A 14,398-nucleotide genomic window follows, 5' to 3' on the forward strand; every position below is an offset into this window, starting at 1 on the left:
AAAGAGCTCCTCTTTAAGCAAAAAAAAAAAAAAAAAAAAGCTCCCACTAAGGAGAAGCACCCTCCATGGAACCAAGGTAGGAGGCCTGGTTGCCATGGCAACGGCCTCAGTGTGTGTGGGTCTTGATGTGGAGACCCCAGGGCTGATCCTTCTGTAGCAGCGTTGATTAGCACTTGCAGCTGAGTGCTGGTGAGTGACCAACCAACGGCGACAGCATCGAGTGACCTGCAGGTGCTGCTAAGAAAAGTGGGGTTGGGGAGGGTACTGGCCTGCTCTGGCTGTGGTCTCTGGGCTTTATTTTGCATCAGATTCTTAATGTCGCTTTTCTGAAGACCAAGGCACTTGGTGGAGCAGGGTAATGCTTTGACCTCAAAGCCTGAGCTTGCTGCAACCTGCGCTTCTGAAGGGGCAGTTGTCACAGGGTCTCCAGCGTTTGAGCATCCCAGTGGCCTGATCAGATGAACCCACCCGACTCTGGAACTGGCGGTGTGGCGAGGCCAGAGCCCGCTGATTGCAAACTCAGTGTCGCCCAAGGCTGCCTTTCCTGGGTTCTGTGGCATGTGGCATCTGGGTTTCCTGTGCAGCCCAAACAGTCTGACCGTGGTGGGTGAAGTCTCCCAGCCCGTGTACTGCCCCGGCACGAAGCAGAACCAGGCTGTGGCCGTGGCTGGGATGGCTGGGAAACCATGTTGAAAACCACGCAGGCTCCTCAGTTGCCAGCCCTTCCCATCTGCTTGTTGGCGTCCCCTGTTCCTGGCTTACTTTCTCCTTCAACACGAAGCTACTGGGGGGCTGCTGCTCTCCCCCGATGCCATTCTGTGAGCAACCCAGGGCGTCGTGGGAGAGCGAGTTCTGCTCCAGCCCCCCCTCCAGAGAGAAAGTCCGTGGACTACGTCGCTCTCTTCACCGTTGCGTCCCCAGCACCCAGTGCAGGAGCTGGCCCATTGAGTGAAAGGAGAGCCCAGGTTCAAGTTTCTGTGTTGCCTTGACCTGTGTGCAGCCTGGGCTATGCTGATCAGTCCTCTGTTGGCCTTAGTCTGACCAACTAGAAGTCCCCTGGGTGTGCTGGGAGCTGATGTGTCGGGTAGATAAGTAGGAGTTGTCATATGTATGGTTCAGCTTCGGGTGCCTTGACCTCCGAGGCCTCGGTTCAGAGCCTGGTGTCATTGTTTCCAGCTGTGTGGCCCCAGGCATGTCACTTAACCCCTCTGAGACTGGCATCGCTCGTGACACCGCCCTGTGAGCAGTACCTCCCTGCTGCACGAGCTAATGTGCCCCGTTCTGTTCGTTCCTTCGTTCACTCGTTCCTTCCTTCAGTTCGTGTGCTGGGCTGAGTGCCTACTGCATGCAGCCCAGTGCTGCCCCTGGGTCCCAGAAGGGGATGAGGGATGGGTTTAGCCTTCCTGGGGAGGCAGGCCTGTCAGCTCACGGTTCCACAGGGCAGGGTCCATTTGTAACTCCCTGCTGGGTGGAGATCACCTCTCCCTCTGGTGGTGTGGATATTGTCTTAGTGAGAGGCTCATTTAGCAATAGCCTTGGACTTGGAGAAAGGGGAGGAAGCAGGGCTGGAGAGGCCGCTCTGGAAGTCGTCCCGGAGGACATGTGTGTGGGGGGTGAGTCACCACCGTCCTCCAAGGACGCCTCCGACACGTTGTCTGGCCTGCTAGCCAGCAACCAGGGCAGCGTCCCCACAGGCAGATCAGCCCGCTTCCCGGGGTGCTGTCTCGGGATGTCTTTTCTTAGGCTGGTTTCCTTTACACGCTGCAATTATGTTCCGTTCCCACGCGAGTGCGGTAAGTGGCACTTTTCCGAGAAGGCGTCCTGGGGAGCTGGGCCGCGCTGGGCTGGGGCACAGGGAGTGGGTGCTGCTGTTGACATGGGTTGGCTCCTGCTTGGGGTCCATTGCGGCGTCTCGTATGTCCATCCGGCTGTGTCGCTGAGACCGGAGCGATGTTGTCACCGAGGCAGGTGGCGCAAACCCTAATCTCTAGAAACCCAACGGCCCCTGGAGGTGCCGTTTTCTGTTTTCTACACTGACTGGCTATCTGAGTGTGATACATGGTTGGGAGAACAGGAACTGTTTGTTTCAGATGATGCCAAACCCACATTATGGCAAGAAAGCACCATTCTCGTTCCTGTGTGTTGTCCTGTGGGCCAGATACTGTCCAGATGTTCACAAGCATCTCATGGAATCCTTGTAGTAAGCCCCGAGCTAGGTATTACATCCCCACTTCACAGATGGGAGAACTGAGGCCAGTCACTCTACAACTTATCCAAGTGCACATACCTAAAAGAAACAGTCAAGATTCGGCTCCGGGACAAAGTTCAAATCCAAGTTTCTTTACCTCCGTGCTGTACTCTGTGTTACCGGCAAAGTTCACTTGGCAAGAATAACCCCATTCCTGCTCCAAAAACAATAATAAAACCCAGATTTTCACTGGACAAAAGCTTAAGGCTCTCTGGGGAAAACTGGCTACAATGCGATTTTAGTGTCCGAGTTTCCTTATTTTAGTGCCCTGCAAACCCTTTACCATTAAAACAACAATTGGCTTCAAAAAAAGAAAAAAAAATGTGTGTGGTTGATATTCTTAGAAAAACTGCACTCTGATGTCTTATAATTTTCCTGATGTTATGCTGTCTCCCTGGCCCCAAAATAAAACGTAATTGCCCATCACGTCAGCTGGCGTCAAGTCACAGAAAGTTCAGGAGTTGCCAACTGCGTATCTGTGGGCCGCCCAGGCTCAGTTCAGATGCACGGGGCAGAGCTACGCCGGCAGCCATTAATAGGGCGTAATTGCCCCTAAATGCCAGCGCGGGCGAGACAGCTTGTCCTTTTGCCTCGCCCGCCTCCTGGTCCTCTCGTAGGTTCCCCGAAATCTTCCTAGCATTGCTCGTGTGGCTCAGCCCTGCCCTGCCTGCTCTTTCTTTAGCATTTGCACTTGCTCTGTGATTACCGTCGAAGGGCAGGGGCGCACCGGCCAGGGCTGACCGGGAATTTGGAAGTGCTGAGCCTAGGCGGTTTGCACAGGGTGCCGCTGATCCAGGTGCCCAAGGCTCTCTGAGGACTAGTAGTCTTCAGGGATCTGTTGTATTCTAGGTGAACTGAGCGGGGAAAGTAAATAAAGCCAATGTCGGGGCTGGGGGGCTTCTGGGCTCCTGGTAGCAGCAAGATCTCTGAGGCCACTCTGACGTCTCTGTCGTCTGATGGTCCCTTGTTGTTCTGATCCTCAGTGCGCTGCATTAAATTTATTTCTCCATCAGGTGGGCTCCAGGAGCAAGGAGAGAGAGGTGGGAAAGGGGCAGGAAAGAAAGAGGGAGGGACAGAGAAAGGAAGGAAGAGAAAATATTGTTCATTAAATGTATAACGCGCGTCTCTGCCTCCTCTCAGCACTTCCCAAATCTATCATGGACTCCGCAGCAACCCTAAGAGGAAGGTTTCTGATAAACCCATTTTTCAGACAAGTTAACTGAGGCTCAGGGGTGTTGAGCAGTTGGCTGAAGTCGCACAGCTCCTAAATGGTAGAGTCAGCCTTTCCAACCTGGCCAAACAGTAGGAGCCAAGCACCTTATCGTTCCCAGGGAGAAAAATGCTTCCTGCAGATTGTCTTTCCCAGTGGCTCCGGCTGAAGCCTGGTGTGGGCTAAGGACCAGTTGTAAAATTCAAAGGCAAGGCCAAGGCTCAGGGGACAATGTGGAAAGCACAGTAGAAATCCAGTAACCAATTGCGGCTTTGTGTTTTGCTTACCGAACCTGATAGAGTATGCACGGATTTCTTTTCTTTTCTTTTCTTTTCCTTTCCTTTCCTTTCCTTTCCTTTCCTTTCCTTTCCTTTCCTTTCCTTTCCTTTCCTTTCCTTTCCTTTCCTTTCCTTTCCTTTCCTTTCCTTTCCTTTCCTTTCCTTTCCTTTCCTTTCCTTTCCTTTCCTTTCCTTTCCTTTCCTTTCCTTTCCTTTCCTTTCCTTTCCTTTCCTTTCCTTTCCTTTCCTTTCCTTTCCTTTCCTTTCCTTTCCTTTCCTTTCCTTTCCTTTCCTTTCCTTTCCTTTCCTTTCCTTTCCTTTCCTTTCCTTTCCTTTCCTTTCCTTTCCTTTCCTTTCCTTTCTTTCTTTCCTTCCTTCCTTCCTTCCTTCCTTCCTTCCTTCCTTCCTTCCTTCCTTTCTTTCTTTCTTTCTTTCTTTCTTTCTTTCTTTCTTTCTTTCTTTCTTTCCCTCCCTTCCTTCCTTCCTTCCTTCCTTCCTTCCTTCCTTCCTTCCTTCCTTCCTGTCTTTCGCATCAAACTGAACTTACTTTTTAACTCCATTTTCCATGAACTCTTTGAAGCACTCTTGTGTGTGGCTCAGGCCTTTATTTCCTGGCTGGTGCCAGTCTAAGCAGGAACCACCCCAAAACTCCTCTGGGTGAAATCCGGAAATTGTGGTCATTGAGTCAGTCGAATATTTGAGCCTGATAAAGGTTTGTAGTAGTTCAGGGGGACAGAAGCTTCTTCTAGGTGCAATCTAAATAACTTTTCCTGCAAAGCTTCCAAAAAGTTTGTTTGTTCTACAGACATTTACAAAATAAACAGGGCAAAAAGGTGTGGGGGAAGCACCTAGAAGCTTTTTTTTTTTTTTTTTAAGATTTATTCATTTAATTGAAAGGCAAAATTATAGAGCAGCAGAGGCAGTGAGAGAGAGGTCTTTCATCTGCTGGTTCACTCCCCAAATGGCTGTAATGGCCAGAGCTGGGCTGATCCGAAGCCAGGAGCCAGGAACTTCAGGGTCTCCCATGCGGGTGCAGGGACTTGGGCCATCTTCTACTGCTTTCCCAGGCTGTAGCAGAGAGCTGGATCGGAAGTGGAGCATCTGGGACTAGAACCGGCACCCATATGGGATGCCGGCACTGCAGGCAGCAGCTTTACCTCCTACGCCACAGTGCCGGCCCCACACTTCGAAGCTCTGTGCCAAGTTGTGGGAGAATCAGGAGTGAGTCATTAACCCTTTGAGAAGAGATGCATTTGCTTCAGGGCTTAGCAGACACAGACGACTTCACCTGACGGAACAGCACTGCAGAAGGGAGGAACAGCAGGAGCGTGGCCCTGCTCACAGGAGGTCGTGTGCCACATAGGAGCCAGCCCTGGGTGCGGCTCAGCTGCTGGGCTGTCACCCCCTGGTGACAGGGGACAGGGCTCTCTGCCTTTCCCGTGGCTGCTGGGGACAAGCCCTGCTTCATGGTCATGGCCACCGGGGAGGGCAAGGAAGAGCAGGCTTCCTACCCTCCCCGCACCAGGCAATTCATCCCTTCATTACCAACCACCTGGTCGATGACAAGGCCACCTCATTATCTTGCTTTGACCCAACAGCTGTGTACCAGCCACGGAGGGCTTGGTGGATTTAGTTTTAGACCGACTCCTTACACAAAGATATTCCTCACTGTCCACCTGGCTGACCAGCAGCTGGCTGGCCAGGATGAAACATTGCATGAACCTGATCTCCCACACGGCACTTAGGCGAATGCTTCATTATTAATCGCAAATTACAATAGACTGGCAAGGCCTGTTGCAAAAACCACGAGCAGTGGGCTGCCTCTTTCGGCATGGGGAGTGGCTCCATTATTCTCAACCCAGTGGAGTTACCTGGATCGGATTCGCAGTCAAGCCTGGGAGGACAGATAGGGCCTCTCAAAGCCTATGCGACTTGACTCAGGGAAGGGGATTGGCGGTAATCCCAGCTGCTCTGTGTTACCGAGGATGGCTCTGTACGTTCCCTAAGCCTCGGGTTTATTACCTATAAAATGACAACATGATACTGCTTGTGCAGGTTTTTGCGAGATTCGACGTCGTGTGTATGTAGAACGCACTGAAGACAACGCCAAGTTCAGAGCTGGTGTTAATTAGCAGCTGTCGGCTGTCTGGACGGAGTTAGGGAACCTAGGACTTTTCTCAGGACACCTGGGCCTTGCAGGGCCCCTACACGGCAGGCTCAGACAATCTGCAGATGTGCACGTGGAAATTTGTTGAATAATAATAAGACAGAGGATTTCCACTTGCCCGGAAGCTACTGGCCACTCGGCACCAGGGCTTCCGACCAGTTCTGATGGATGGCGTTGAGTCTGGCAGACTGTGCGTTGATTGGAGAAGGCCACCACCAGTGCCTTTGAGAGTGTGTGTGTGTGTGTGTGTGTGTGTGAGTAATGGTGCATGTGTGTGTCCCAGCAATGGGCTGAGACAGCCTGTGTGTTTCCAGCATCTTCTGCGGTTGTGTCTGGTACACACCCGATACCCAGGTGAGTGCCTCGGTCCTGGTTCTTACGTAAGCCCTGCCTGGTGACACCACCCATCTCTCCCCCGGCCTTCATTTAACTCCCGCTTGCTTTGTGGGCAGTTGCACGAGCCCAGTGTGATCCCATGCCCTGAAATGTGGCTGCTGAGCGCCCTGCCCTGCCGGGGTGCTTCTGTGCCTCTGTGTGCGTAGCGTCCGACGCGTTTCAGCTGCAGAAGGGCGTCCGAGTGACAAAATGACCTCGGCAGTTTCCAAATGGCAACACAGCTGCACAAGCTGCTGTTTTCCCCGAAGTTAGTTCCTGAATTACCCTCAATTACAAGCGGTCTCGGCATAATTTGATTTTTCTGTAAATTACACAACTTCGAGCAGCTCCTCAGCTGAGTGGATTGGAACCTTGTCAGAGGGCTGGGGCTGAGACAGAGCCCTGGTTTGGTCCCAGTCCTCGTGGGAAAGACACTGACGGGAGTCCCTGGTGGCTGAGTCTGTGGGGCTGGTGGACGGCATGGTTCCTGTGCCGGCTCCACACTGGCCATTGTGAGATCCCGGGCGAGTGGCAGTGACATTGCCCATGCTGGAGACCTTGTCTGTAAAACGTGAATAAAATATCAGCAGTTTCACCATTAAGGATGAAATTGGAAAATATGGTAAGCGGCTCCATCAATGCTGATTTGAAAGGCAGAGTTTCAGGAAGAGAGAGGGAGAGAGAAAGGGAGAGGGAGAGGGAGGGGTCTTCCATCCTCTGGTTCACTCCCCAAATGGCCACAGTGGCCGGAGCTCTGTCTGAAGCCAAGAGCCAGGAGCTTCATCTCCCAGGAACCAGGTCTCCTACGTGGGTGGCAGGGGCCCAAGGACTTGGACCACCAGGAAGTGATGGGCTTTGAATGAGTGGAATGAGTAAACCTCCTGTCCCCCTCAAGAGACCAGTGTGTGGAGGGAGCCAGGGCTTTGGTCCCCAGGGATGCAGAGGCAGCCAAGTTCAGAAGGAAGAAGTACACTGACCAAGCAAAAGCACCGAGTTCCCCCTGCCCCCGACTCCCGGCAGCCCCTCGCTTGTCACACAACTACTGCATACGTTTGCTGAGGCTGCCGGGGCCAAGTCCCGCGGGGCCGCAGCTGAGCAGTGGAAGTCATCGTCTCACTAATGGCGCCTGGCAGCCCGAGGTCGGGGTGCCCGCACGGCCCTGCCTTGGGAGGCCAGGGGAAGACTCTGGTGCTTGCTTTTGTCCTTGACGTGCCTGGGCACGGGGCCATCAGCCCGACCCTGCCTTCATCCTCATGCGGCCTGCTCTGTGCCCTAGCTTCCCCTTTCCCTGGGGACAGTGGTCATGCTGGAATTGGGGTGCACATCTTAGGGACACCTGCAGTGACCCCCTAAGGCAAAATCATTCGGCCCAGCCTTGCCAAGGCAACCGCAGGTGGGACTCGAAATGCCATGACTCTCAGGCCGGCTGATTTCTACGTGCATCGTTGTGTATGGCCCATGAATGATGCTGGAAACATCCAAGTGGCCCTTGACAGAAAAAAAGGTGCCCCACCCTCGATTTAAGGTGACATGCACTGTGCCAGGCTGGCCTGTGAACGGATGTGCTTTGAGGGGAAACACAGTTCCACCCATAACCCCTGCTGTGTGCACAGCACCCCGTTAGATGCTGGGGCTCCCAAGGCAAAGGAGTCTCTCTGGTTAAACAGAGGAAGGATGACAAAGATGACACATGATGGAAGAATGTGGCAAAAGCGGGCCTTTGCACGCTGTCGATGGCCCAGCCGTTAGGGACACTCTATGGAGTTTCCTTGAAGAATTGAAAATAGAGCAACCATTTGATGCAGCAAAGCCCCCTCTGGGTAGAGGTGAGGGTAGCCAACGGGAACGAGAGTCGTGTTGCAGAAAAGAGGTGGCCGTGTTGTCACTGCAGCCAGGCCAGGGGATTGGCGTTAGGGTCCAGCCACAGACAAATGGATAAGGAAAACGAGAGGTGGTGCTAGATGCTGTGCCTGTGTAGCATCAAATATCACCCTGCCGTAAGCAGGGGGACATCCTGCCCTCTGTGACACCGTTAGGCTAAGTGGGGTAAGTCAGAGGCAGAGTCATCTCTGCGTGCTCTCACATGTGGAATTCGAAAGAAAGTCAGGAGAGAGGCAATTACCAGGGGGGAGGGGGAGGAGGGGCGCCGCGGGCCACAGGGTACGGTTTCAGCTCGGAGATGAATGGCTGCTTTCTGCCCAGTTAACGTATAGCTGGTTGCTACCGTGGTACAAACGTACTGGGTACTCGAAGATTGCTAACAAGGTAGAGTAAATCTTCTCCCCTCCACCACGCCAGCGGTCACCGTGGGAAAGCAGTGGCAAGAGGGATCTGTGTATTAGCTTGATGATGGCTTCCGCCCCAAAATGTATACATACATCAAAACACCGTGCCGCACACCGTAAACACGCATCGTGTGTGTCCATGAGAACTCGGTCACCCTGGCAAGAAGAAAAGCTGAAACATCGTGGCCTTCTGTTCGTTCCTATTCTGATAGCACAGCTGGGGTGTAAAACTTGACTGTTGTAAAATAGCACCTTACGAGAGTTCAGCACGCCGTGTTGGAAGAATGTGGAGGCGGACCATTAACCCAGACTGGGCACACGGGTGTGTGTGTGTGTGCATGCGTGTTCGAGGAGAGCCTTGTCACCCTGACTCAGCGAAGGCACAGACAAGGAGGCACCCAGAGGAGCCAGTGAGAAACTGGCGGGGAGGCAGCAGTGAGTGCTGGGCGCTGAGGCTCTGTGTGTGCCTCCCGGGAGTGGTGAGCGTCCCCATCCGTGCGAGCAACACGCGTGAGATCCTAGGTCTTCTGTGGCTCCTGCCTTCTAGACCAGCCAGTAGCGCCTGCCCATCTTCTGCTGTTCATTGTCCACCTGAGCATCAGGGAGACCCAGGCTGGGCTGGCCGCAGCCTTGGCGGGCGCTGGGCAGCCCTGGAAGGGGGGTGGCCATGCAGCGTGCCACCGGGGTCGCACCCAGGCAGACTCCGGGTCCCCGCTTCCTTCTCTTCGTCTCAACCCAGGGACCTCATGCCACTGCATAGCCAGTGGGCTGTTCTGGCAGGCATTCTGAGTACTGGCGAAAGCTGGCTGGCTGGACATTCTGTCTCCAGCCCATTCCTTACAGGATACACACGGCTGTAACAGACTCCCTGCCAGTGCGGAGCGTGGCTCGGGAGAACTCGGTGAGCTCGGTGATTGCCTGAGTCCTGGCCCCCTGTCCCATCTCCTTGTTTGAAGATAAAGAGGACTATCTGAGGACCACACAGGCTGGAAGTGGTCCAGAGCGCTGGCCCTGGAACCAGGCATGCGGGCTGGAATCCCAGGGCCACCACCTGCCAGCTGTGTGACCTGGGCGAGCATCTTAGCTCCTGTCTCCTCACTTGCACAATGAAGATAATGGCACCTACCTCGGTGCTCATGAGGATACAGGGAATCAGGTGCATGAAGAGCTTAGGACAGAGCCTGGCCCAGAGGGAGTCTGTCTCACTGTCGCTACTGTTACTCAGAGTACAAAGCGAATGAACAAGTGGAGACTGAGATCCTTTGGGGGACAGAGCGCCATCCAGCCTGATGCCCTTGCACCTGTTAAAGAGAGGCCTTATCTTTCAGAGCAGGGCTCCCAGCTCGCATTCGAATGAAAGAAAGGCAATTCGCAGAATGCCGAGGAGGAGACGCAATGGGCTTCTCTTGGTTAAGTCCTGGTCCCACGGCCTCCTGGAGACCACCAGCTGTAGCTGGGAAAGGGTTAACTCACCCTCCAGCACCACCCCCTGTAGCAGGAAGGGTAAAGGCTGCAATAGAATCATGCCAGTCAGCTGTGGTTTTTGCACATGGAACTTTCTGCTTTCCACTGTCAAGAGCACCCCGAAAGTCCGTGAACTAAACCCAGCTGCTAATCCATGCAGACAAATCCCACCACTTCCTGACCCTGCAGTTGTCATTCGCTGAGCACCTGCACCCCGTGGATGGTGCCACTGGAGCAGGGGAGCTGCCTGCCGGACTGGCACTTGGGAAGAAGGCGCTGGAAGGGCTGTGTCAGTGATGCGTTCCCCTGAGGGTGTCTGGCCTGCCACACGCAGGTCTCTCTCCTCTCACTTTGGGCTCCCGGCCTCCGTTCTAAGTGAGCCGGTGTCTGGGAAGAAAAGTGTGACCACTCTGAGGAACTGGCAGCTGCTGGGAGGTTCAGAAGCAGGTGATGTCCAATTAAGCACGGTCATGGCGGGGGGGGGGGGGGGGGGAGGTACCAGGAAGTGGGCTGATGTATTGCTGCCTTCAGAATGGAGATCCCGAGTGCTCACTACAATAACGTGCACCTTCCCATCGTTTTCCCCATGAGGAACATCGAGCCGAACTGAAATCCCCTGTTTGTTTATTTAGCCATATTACCCATAGGTGAGTGTCTTTGTCATGAGCAAGTGCCACGGCGATATTGTTTTGCTGACTGATTTGTTCATTATTTGTCTCGGCAGAGACCAGGGTGTGACATCATGATTTTCTTTTTCCTGGAAGAAAAATGATATTTATAGTGGAATTCAGGCCTAGATCATCTTCAAATAAAAGCCAAGAGCCAGGAGAATGCGACTCAATTGCGGTTGATAATTGAGTCTCCTTCCTGGGATATTGCGGTGTAACTCAATCAGAAGGGAAGCGGTGATAAGTATCTTGTTAAGATAAGGCCTTGGCAAAAACAGCCCGTGGCCAATTGCTGCTATTTGTTAACCGATTAGCATGCAGGGCGCAGTCTTTCTTGAGCCTAAGAAGTCAGCTTGTCTTTATCAGTCCCCTTGTTGGATTTAACTTGCTCAATGCCATGGGCCAAATCCCGTGCAAATCTTGGAAGACAGCCTGGTTTCCAAGCAGAATGGGATCCTGGGGAGTGCCAAGGCCCACAGTGGCCAGCACCCTCTCGGAGGCCCAGGGACAGGTCCGTCTGGGGAATAACAGCCAAGCCAGCCTCACAGGCGAACGCGGGTGGTGCAGCTGTTGGACCCGGCTGGAGGAACGGGCTGCAAACATCCCTTCTCCCTCTCGGGGGCGCCCTTGCCCCAGCCCCTGCCCCTGCCCTTGCCCCTGCCCCAGGGTCACTCAGAACTCCAGGCCTGAGTTCTGGGCCTCCCAAGCTGCAGTGGGCTTCCCAAAGCCACGCCTGTGACCTGATCCCTGGAGCTTGGATGTGTTACCCTTGGGGCCAGCCTGCCGCAGGGATGAATGTACGAGCTGGAAGAGGGGAAATTAACCTGCAGTAAAGGGGATAAGAAAGAGGTAGTTGGATCAGAGCCAAAGAGACCTGAGGGTGGAAGCAAGACTTGGAGGGATGTAAGGAAGGCGCCCTGAGCCAAGAGAGGCCAGTGGCCACTAGGTGCCGGGAAAGGCCCAGCGTGGTTCCATGAGGGCCTCTGGAAGGAATACGGCCCTGTGGGCGCCATGGCTCCAGGACTGTAAGAGAGGACACACGTGTGTTGTCTCCGGCCTCTGGGTTGGTGGTGATTAGTTAGAGCTGCAGTAGGACCTGACTACAGACACGCAGCCCATCTTATCTAAGAGACGGGCGTATCTGCCGAGTTCGCTGCTTGCTGGGGTCCTGACACCGGGCCCCCCCCCGTCCCAGAAGGCCGCTGATGTATGACAGCAGTGCAGGTGGCCACTCGCTCACCCTGGGCCCACAGCTCCGGGAGTGAGCCGGCGCCCTTAGATCTGCAACATTGCTGACAGCCACGCTGGCTGCCTGAAATTTACGTGAGCTCACAGTTTGTAGATGGGTTCCTGTGGGCGGGAGGTGGGACGAAACACCTTTGCATTCAGTGGGTACATTAAAAAAAAAAAAAAGGCTGAGTAAATATTTGGAGTTCCTGGTGCCCCACTTGTCACGATTTTCTCATGATTATACAGTGTACTGCAAGTTCCTCCAGGCAGGCCAGCTCCACTAAAACTCACAGCTCGGTGAGGGTCTGCAGGGTTGCTGTGGTCCCCTTGTTTCACAGATGCAAAGAGAAGGAAGCGCAAAGATTAGATGACCCCCAAAGGCAAGCTCTCCATGAACCACAGGTGAGGCCAGAGAGGCACAGAGCAGGCAGCTCTGCCGGTCACTGGCTGGGTGACCCTGGGAAAGTTCCTTACCCTCTCTGTGCCTCTGTTTCCTCGCCTGTCCACGTGAAGGGTGAGCACAGAGCCTGCCACGTGGATCTGTCGTAAGGACTTAATGAGGAGTAGCAGCACAAGGCCTGCCCGCTGCTGGGCACACAGCAGGAGCCACAACCATCGCCAAGGGTTACAGGACTCCTAGTGCAGTGTCTAGTCCATGGCTGCGCACACGGAGGGGCAGAGCACCCCCAAAGCCACTCACCCTGCTGGAACATTCTACAGGGCTGCGCCAGGTGTAGTGCAGTCATCTCCAGACGGGAGCCAGCGCCGGCTCTCTATAAAGTGGGTCTCTTGGTTTCTCATCCAACTGCTCAGCTCTGCTCTTGCGGAATGCAAGCAGCCAAGGACAGCAGGTCAGCGAACGGGGGTGGCTGGGTGTTGTCCACAGGTGGTCGCTTCTGCAGACAGTGCGGGGCCGGAAGTCCTGAGTTCAAGTCCCAGCGCACCTGGTGCTCTTGGGCAAATCATGAGGGCTCCTGGGAGTCAGGTCCTTTGCCTTTTCAAGTGGAACAACAATGCCTCCCCTCAAGGGGACGTGAGCCCCCGAGAGCTAGGTGCGGACTGCTATGCGTCATCGGGGTGTAAGTGTTCCGTGGCTGATGCACCATTGTGGGCCAGGCCACCCGGCGTAGATAAAGCTGGCACGCCTGTGTGTGTAGGCCAAGCTACGGGGCACTGACTGGCCCGCTCCGCTGGCTGCGTTTATATTACGAGATCAGGAAAGGGTGATTGCGTTTCAGTTACCTTCGTGTTATCTGGGGACATGAGAAACGCGCCAGCCTCCCCTAAGCTTCCCCCACTGCCACGGGATATTCCCAGGCGGCAGTGCCCCAGGTTTAGTCCACGCTGATCTCCACTCTGAGAGTGGCCAAGCCGCAGCGTGACTGTGATGAATGGGACCCCAGACAAACACAGCGCCCGTTCTCGGCGTCCCCGGGCCACAGCAGTGAAACCTGGAGCCTTCATCCAGGGAAGACGGGTGGGGAATGAGTTGCCGAGCTGCGCGTCACAGCAGGGCTGGTGGGTGGCAGCGTGGAGCAGAGCAATCATGCATCTCATTAAGTTGCGATCCGCTCAGGCCCCGGACACCAGGGGAATGGTCAGAGCAATTACACGCAGCCCTCAGTCTGGCAGTTTCAAAAGGGGTCAGCACATGATTGGCAGAAGAAGAAAGAGAAGAGAGGTGGTTTGAAACAGTAGGTGTTGGATGGTCGGTGCGGGATGGGAGACTAGGCTGGGGGGGGACACACGCCCTGAATCTGTAGACTGAGTGGGTATGGTCGCACAGTCCATGCAGATGGTGCACTTGGTACCCTTACTAGGCCTTCTTGGGATCAAGGTGGTTTGCTCTGTGAGAAGTGGTTAAGTGTGGTACTTGGCATGTGTTTGTTGAACGAAGGGATGAAAGAGCAATGCTTGCCAGGTGGATGAAGTTAGGATTACCAGTCATACCCATCTCGTGTGGCTCATTGAGAATCGAGTAGAATAAGATGCTTGGAACGGTTCACACCGAGCCTGACGCTGGCGCTCACTGGTGACTAAGATCACTGATGCATCTCCCTGGGAGCGTGGACTCGGACTGCCAATGCCACGTGAGATACCACACACCAGGTGGCTTCAACAACAGGTGCTGATGTACTCCCGGTTCTGGAGGCTGTGAGTCCAAGACCAGGGTCCCAGCAGGGTTGGCTGCTGCTGAGGCCTCGTCTCCTGGCCTGTGGGTAGCCATCATTTTGCTGTGTCTTCTCTTGGCCTCTCCAGGGTGCAGGTGCACTCCTGGTGTCTCGTCCACCCCTTCTAAGGACATCGATCTTACCAGGTTAGGACCCCACTCATATGACCCCCTTTATCCTTAATCCTTAATTACCCTCCTTAAAAGCCCCCTCTCCAAATACACATTAGAGAGTAGGGCTTCAACAGGTGAATTTGGGGGGTCACACCTCAGTCCCTGTCACTATGTAAAGAATCCACTTCG

General features: G+C 54.3%; 1 protein-coding gene across 3 annotated transcripts in view; it reads left to right on the forward strand.

Annotated features, from left to right (window-relative positions):
* The window catches only part of CHST11 (carbohydrate sulfotransferase 11), a 242,686-nt gene that overhangs the window by 124,272 nt on the left and 104,016 nt on the right, over positions 1–14,398 (forward strand). The window lies entirely within an intron of this gene.

The sequence above is a fragment of the Oryctolagus cuniculus genome, chromosome 11 (assembly GCF_964237555.1).
Source record: "Oryctolagus cuniculus chromosome 11, mOryCun1.1, whole genome shotgun sequence".
Lineage (NCBI taxonomy): Eukaryota > Metazoa > Chordata > Mammalia > Lagomorpha > Leporidae > Oryctolagus > Oryctolagus cuniculus.